An 8,342-nucleotide genomic window follows, 5' to 3' on the forward strand; every position below is an offset into this window, starting at 1 on the left:
AGTACTGACTTTCACTAGAAATTTTGAATTCTATTAATTAGCATCATAAATCATGCTAAAATTTCTGAATAAAATCTCAACAGCAAAGGTTTTTTGATCTCCCACTTTTTAAAAGAAGAAAATCCAAGTTGCTGCCTTGGAAAAGGAGTCTTGCCCTCACTGGTTTGGCTCAGTGGATAGAGTGTCAGCCTGCAGACTGAAGGATCCCGAGTTTGATTCCAGTCAAGGTCTCGTACATCAGTTGCAAGCTACTCCCTGGCCCGGGCCCTGGTCAGGGCTCGTGCAGAAGGCAACCAATGGATGTGTTTCTCTCATATTGATATTTCTCTCTGTCTTTCCCTCTCTCTTCCACTCTTTCTAAAAATCAATGGAAAAATATCCTCTGGTGAGGATTAAGGAAAAAGAAAAGACAGGCAGTCTTGTATTCACCAGCTAGACTATAAGCTTCTTGAGAGCAAGGACTATTCATTTAAACATATTTGTATTTGTGGTGCCTTAACAATACTAATAATTCCTGCTGATTGATTAGTTTATTGATTGAAACTTTCTTTACTATTTTAGGAGTTGCCTTTTCTGAAGTATATAAAGACCATATGTGTTGGAATTTATAATATCCTATCTAATAAAGAGGGAATATGCTAATTGGCCCTCATGCTGTCACAAAGATGACAGCGCCCACAGCCAATAATGAGGGAATATGCTAATTGACTGTCCCACCCTCAAAGATGGCGGCACCCACAGCCACAAGATGGTGGCGCCGAGTCCCCTTGGCCCCGCTGGGGTGGCAGACATGTGGCAAGGCCCCGAGGCGCAGGCAATCCTCGGATGGCGGCTGCCCAGCCACCTAGGGCTGCCTGAGGCTCAAGTAACCAGGACCGGCCGAGGCTTGCGCTGCTGGCAGTGGCAGCAGCAGAGGTGTGATGGGGCGTTGCCTTCCCCTAATCACCAGGTCACCTCCTGCCCCTAAGGGCTCCTGGACTGTGAGAGGGGAAGGCCACGCTGAGGGAATTTTCATGCACTGGGTCTCTAGTTAATAAATAAGACTTTAAAACTCTCAAGTGCAGAGTGAAATTAATTGATTAATAATACTCCCCAGTACATGGGGCATTAATAAATTACACAGGCCTTTTATTAATTTTTAAAAATTAATTATTTTTAAATTCCATCTCTACTTTTATTTCTAATTTCTTATGTGTTTGATACATATAATTGGATTGAGGTGCATTTATGTATTTTTAAAAATTCTTCATTCTTTAAAGTATTACATATAGTATTACATATGTCTCCTTTTCCCCCCATTGACCTCTCCCCTGCCACCCCAACCCCCAGCACATGCCCTCCTCCCCTAGTGTCTGTGTACATTGGTTATGCTTACATGCATGCATACAAGTCCTTTGGTTGATCTCTTAGCTCCTCTTGGCCCTCTCCTGCCTTCCCTCTGAAGTTTATGTATTTTTTAAAAGTGCATTATATTGTTAACTACTCATCCTTTGTCTATACTACATAACACTATACTTTAAAGATCTACATATATATTTAAGACCCATACATATTGCTCATTTATTACTTCTCTTCATAGTAATCCATGGTGCTCACAATATTTTAGCTATCACTCTTCATTATGGAACCCAACTACCCTGCCTCCCCTCCCCACACAATCACATATAGCCCCATATTGAACATCATAATATATGCACACTTAAGTACCCATGTGAGAATTTATTTAAGGAATACACACAGCAGTCAAGTTGCTAGGTCATAGAATATTCTCTCCAGAATCTGTACTAATAATAGGGTAATGTGCAAATTGGCTGGGACCCCCTCAGAATAACAACCAATCAGTAGGCTGCATGCGCAGCAGGAGCGGGTGGGCAGGGACTTGCAGCATTGCGGCCCCAGCCAGGGGCAGGGCCGTGGCGGAGAGGCCCCTCCTCTGCGGCACCAGTCAGGGGTCCACAGGTGCGCAGAGGTCCGCAGGCCTCTGCTGTGGCCTGGCCTGGGGGCTGGGCTGCAGCGGGGACCTCCGTGTGCCTGCGCTGGGGGTCCACAGGCTTCTGCCACGGCCCGGGGGTCCACAGGCCTTCCCCGGCTCCAGCCTACCTCTTTGGGGAAATCCACTGAGGATCCCTGGATGGGTAGACTGGGCCTACCTCTTTGACAGGGCACAGGCCAGGCTGGGGGACACCCCCCCTGAGTGCACGAATTTCATGCACCGGGACACTAGTAGCTTTATAACTCTATACCCCTTTAGTGCATGAGAGTTCTTATCTATACAGAGCCTGCACACTTTGAATTTTTTTCTAGCCTAAAAGATATAAAATTGTTTTATTTTTATTACTTGATAAGTAATTGATATGAATTACTTATGCTGCACTCCTGATTCTTGTCTCCCTTCACCCCACATTGTTCTATCCATGCCTCCCCACCTCAGTTCATGATAACTGGATCACCACTGTGATCAGGCCATTTACTACTCTTTCTCTCACAAATGATTCAAATCTACAAGAATATCCTATTGTCGCTGCTTTCTAGATCTAAACAGAATATGCTCAGTTCTCATCCTCCCACTCTTACATGCTGGTGCGAGCCCCCATCTCTTCCACTTGAGTCCTGCAAAGGTCTGCAACAAATTTCTCTGCTTCTACTCTTGCATCCCAGCCCTCAGAGCAATCCCTTTAAAACATAACTCAAATTATGTCATTCTTCTTGTGAGTGTTAATATTTTCTCCATCTGTCTTGAACAAATATTTGTTAAATACCTATTATGTGGTAGACACTCTTCTAGGTGTTGTGGATACAACAGTGAAAAGCAAACAACAATCTCTGCTTTCATGGAGATTACATTCTAGTTAAAGAAAATAGGCAATAAATATAATAAATAAGTAGTATATGTAGTATGTTATGTGGTTTTAATTGCTATAGAGAAAAGTAAAATAGAAAAGGTAGGTAAAAAATACTGGGAAGACAAAGTTTTGACAGAGTACTCGATATAAGTCATCTCCTAGTATACTCTCTGTTAAGGGATCCCTAAATGCTTTATAATTTATGTTGCATTTATAACTGGCATTTATTTTTTTCGTTGGTTATTGCTGATGTACATAAATGCTCTTGATTTCTGTAAGGTGGTTTTGTATCTAATTCTTACTTATTAAATCTAATAGATTGTTGAATGTTTTCCCCTACATATATAATCTTATCATCTGTACATAGTGATAGTTCTTCTTATAAACTTGGTACATCTTAACCTATTTTTTATTCTTAGGCCAGGACTGCTAATGTCATATCACACAGTAGCTATGATAGCAGATATCCCTTCTTGTTCCTGATCCAAAGCAAAGCATCTATAGATTCTCCATTAAGTATAATGTTTGCTGTGGATTTAGGGTATTTAACCTTCATTAAGTTAAGTTTTGAGAACAAAGTATAATAAAGTGAGGGTGTGCCTACCTTAGTATATAGCAAAATATATTATAAAGTAACTACTATTAAAACTGTGGTATTGGTATAGAAAAAGACATGCATCCATGAATCAAAATATAAACCCAAAGAAGCGTTTGTAAATGGGATTTAGTATATAATTTCAAATAAATTTAGGAAAATAGAGTCTATTAAATAAATGATGTTAGGACAAATGGCTATACTAACAGGAAAAAGAAATGTCATCTTTTCTATTGTATGTCATAAAAATAAATTTATAATATTTAAAGGTGAGGAAATACATTTTGTAAATGAGTTTATGTCTGTTGCCTTCCCTTCTAAAAACATACCAAATAATGGTAAAGGGATAAAAAATGATATAGTAAATCCACAAAGTGAAGAGCACAATAAGAAAAAAAGAAGTACAAATTGGTAATCACAGAATAGTTATGAAGATGTAAAGTACAACATAGGGAATATTATCAATATTATTACAATAGCTATGTATGGTGCCAAGTGGGTACTGGACTTATAGGGAGGATCACTTTGTAAATTATATAAATATCTAACAACCATGCTGTATACCTGAAACTAATATAAAATAATATTGAATGTCAACTGTAATTGATATTGGGAAAAAAAAAGAGAAAAAGACCCAAAACAGTATTTTATGAGAAATGCCAGCAACATTTGGAGACTAGAAAAGCAACTTTGTTTTGGTCTCTTTTGTGTTTTTGAAGATCCAAAGCTAACTTGGACTCGGTTAAACTTCCCCTTCTAACTGCAGCACTCACATGGGTAGCCCTCAGCAGGCAGCTTGTTTATTGTGCTTAGAAAGTTGGCCGGGAGATGATGCTGTTGCCGCCAGCTCCCAGAATAAGTTGGGAGAGGAAACCACAAGCTCTTTCCTGGGGCAGTGCCAGGCGGCTGGGCAGAGAGCAGCCTGGTCGCGGTCACCTGGACAAGGCACAGAGTGGAAGTCTTCACTCTCACTCTTGTGGAAGGAGAGAGAGGCACACACTGGGCCCCTGCATGTTTCACTGTACAGTGCTCAACATCCTCAGTGCTGTTTGTTTACACAGGGTGATTGCACTTTTCTTAGCAATTCTGAACCCTGAACATCTCTAAGTACAAACCAGGGTTTATAGGAAGGTTGTCTTCCTTAACTTGAAAGGAAAGGCAAAGTTCTAAAAGGTTACAGGATGTGATGGTTGAATTCCAAAGGTGGAGACCAGCCCAATAGTAAGCAGCATCTGTCTAGGGACTGGCATAAAAAGGCCTCCCTGCCCACACTCAGACTAGACAGTGTTCCACAGAGCATCCCAGTGATGGCCTGGCCCCAGAGCTATTGCTGAAAGGAATGCAGAGATGGGTGAATTGGAATGAGGAAGTTGAGGTGGAATCATATCTTCATGCTCATAAAGTGGATAAAATTCCCACCATTTAAAGGCGGTGTCGCTGAAGGCTCAGACAAACCCCACTTGAGAAATTAAAGTTTGGTGAGCTCCTTCCCATGCTCTAGGGACAAGGAAACAAAACCTTCATTGGCAAAGTTGAAATATAGGTTAAGGTATTAGGTGCAGAAATGACCAGATAAGGGGAGGGAAAGTAAAAGAAATCTAATAAACAAAACATAATTGGCCCCTTGAGATTTCATCACTAAAGTTAGAGAAAGTTCTGCCTTATCCAACTGCACTTGCTTTAAAATGACAAGCTTTCCCCGCCTTGCACAGGATAGCCTCCTCCACTCTCCGAAGGTGAGTCTGACATTTTTCAGCCTTTCTTCAACACTTACTTGGGAACATGAATTACAAAACCAGGTCCTGTAATCCATGCCTTCTCCTGTATTCTTCGAGCCTAAGAGTGTGATGCTGTGATGTAATTGTCCTCTAGTAACAGTTTGTCCTAAGAAAAATGCTCTGGCGATCCAAATTAGGATGCCAGCACCGTGCCACTGTTTTAGGGATTCCCCACGTGGATGAGCCTGAGAATGCTGAAGAGTCAGTGCCAGATTTGCAGTCATGAACTCTGCTTTTCACTGTCTCCTGGAAACTGGTCAGGCGCCAGGTCTGTGCTGATGGGCCTCTTCTTTGCTGATGGAGTAGAAAGATGAGCCCTCCCCCCAGAGACTTGCTCTTTTCTCTCCATACCGAATTTCTGCTTGGAGAACAAGTTTTTAAAGTAACACCATGTATGAAGTGCTTTCCACAATTGCACATCTGGGACTGGGCAGAAATATAATTTGGCTTCTCTAGGTCCCAGTGTACACACTTGTGTGCTGAGGTCAGTTAGCTGGTGCATGTTTTGAAAATAGTCTTATATTTTCAAGTTTATTTCCATTTGCATAATAATAAATCATTTTTGTTGTTTTTACTATTGTAGGTAACTATGTGTATATTCTTCTGGGAGAGAGATTATTTATGCTATTATCTTTTTTAAAAGTATTTTTATTGATTTCAGAATAGAAGGGAAAGAGAGAGAGAGAGAGAGAGAGAGAGAGAGAGAGAGAGAGAGAGAAACATCAGTGATGAGAGAGAATCATTGATCAGCTGCTTTCTGAACACCTCACACTGAGGATAGAGCCCGCAACCCAGGCATGTGCCCTGACCAGGAATCCAACCGTCACCTCCTGGTTCATAGGTTGACACTAAACCACTGAACCATGCCAGCTGTGCTATGCCATTATCTTCATTTTACAAATGTGAAAACTGATGTGGTAAGATTTTAGAATATATGCTTTTTCATAAAGCATCAGTCCATGGAAAGGGTCTTTCAAAATGAAAATAAAATGTTTGAGTTGCATGAAAACAATCCAAAGAAAGAAATCTGTTGTTGGTAATGATAAATGCAGGTATTCTACTTGATTTAAAAAATTGTGTGACTGGGTCTAGCTTGATGCTCATCCTTTAAGTACTTTGGGGCAAAGAAAAGAAAACAGCCTGATAATGGCAAAGGGCTGGAAAGGAGCTAAGCAGGGAGGAGGGGAGACTCTGCCCGCAGGAGGCAGATGGACCCGGAAGCCCTTGCTTTCCTCCAGCTCAGATCTGTGCCATCCCCCCCCCCACATTTCTTCCTGCTCTCTATCATTTTACTTAGTTTTTCTCTTCTTCATCCCACATCTATCTCCTCTTCAAATGATTCTAAAAACTCTGAGTACAGGAATGTGGGTTTGTGAACATCTCCACAATGCTTTTCAATGCAGAGACGACTCTGGTGAAGTACTGCTCCTCTTTACGAAGCAGATTATAATAAAGGGGCTAAAGAGCAGAAATTAAGCTTGTGTGGAAATATACACTAATGCCAAATATACATGTCTTAATGAAGTGTTTTTGAGTCTTCTAGCTCTTGGTGGGGAATTTTGGGTTTTTCAGTAATGTAACTGCAATAAAAAAATGTCCTGAAGATTTTTGTATCTGCATATGTGCATATGTGTGGGGCTGTTGTCTCGAAAGATCTCACTTTTCAGATTTTCTGAGGATCCATTGATCTCTCTGGTAAGTATATTTTGATCAAGGTTTCCACTATGAGAGTACCAAATTCTATAAAAATCTCACTGTAAGAAATGACTGAACACCACACACCGGGACAGAATACCAGGATAAATAAAATATTGGAAGCCCTGGCATACATATAGCTAGCAATGTGTAAATTTATTAAATGTCAAGAAAATGGCATTTATAAATGTTAATTTCTACTTTCTTTTCTTTCATTTTCATACTTTCCATTTCTTCCTCATATGGTTTCATTTTTATTGCCTTGGTTTCTTCATTGTGCTCTTCTTTTTCTTTGACTTCCTCTCTGATTTTCTTTCTTACCATCCATTTTCTCTTTTTTACTTTGTTCCATATTAGCTTATCAATATCTTCTCTCATTATTCTTATTTACATTTTGGTATCCCCTCCTTTTCTCTCATTTGTTCATTTTGCACAACTTTCTCTTTCAAATATTTGTTTACCTATCTACATTTATTTATTTAAATTTGGGCTAGTTTTGATTTTTTTAGAAAGACATTTAGATATTTAGAAAGACATATCACTGGTCTGTGAAAACTTTCTTAAAAATTGAAGTGAAATTCGCATAACATCGAATAGTACACAATTCAGTGGCATTTAGTATGTTCACAATGTTATTTTGGTTTTATATTTGTGAGTGTACAACTAAGCAGGTGTGAAAAGGCGTCTGTGAACAGCTTGGGCACAAGCGAGTATATTTGTGTGTGGGACCTGAGGGGACACTATGGAAAGAAAACATTCCTATGACTGTGGAAAGAATTCCTGCTTCTTTTCTCTGTAGTGATTTCAGCTTAACTACACAGCTGCTCAACATGTTATCTCTGTCTTTGATGTGATTGCCAAATGACCGGGAAATATAACCTCTTTTTTTTATGTTATTGTGACAGTACTATTTACACAGTGAGGGATATGTAAGCACTACTTATAAGTGCTCACAACCACAAGGAATAAATTCCAAGTTCCCATGGGAGTGACTCAGAGGGGACAAGTCTTTCCAACCAGATAAGATGCATCTCCACAGTCCAGGATCCTTTGTCGTGCTTCACCTTCTACCAGTTAGGGATATTCTTTGAACTAGACAAAAGTATCCTTAGCTTCACATTCTCTTTTGAATGCTAATTTTAAAAAATAAACATTTGATTCATCTTTTTCTGATATTAGACCATTATTGTGTCCGTATAGTCTATAAGCAGAGCCCTTTATTTTTTTCTTAGGGGAAGAAAAGACTTCCTGCCATGGATCTACTCTACGTTGTTGTATTCATCGGCATATCCAACACAAAGTAGAAGCATGATCGCCTTTTCAAATGTATAAAAGAGGACAGTTAGTCACATACATCAAGAAGAGTTCCTAATGGGAGACATGTGCTGCGCTCCTGTTTCTCCTTGTCATGCTGGCCATGTGGCTTAAAGG

This window comes from Myotis daubentonii, chromosome 10 (genome assembly GCF_963259705.1).
Source record: "Myotis daubentonii chromosome 10, mMyoDau2.1, whole genome shotgun sequence".
NCBI lineage: Eukaryota > Metazoa > Chordata > Mammalia > Chiroptera > Vespertilionidae > Myotis > Myotis daubentonii.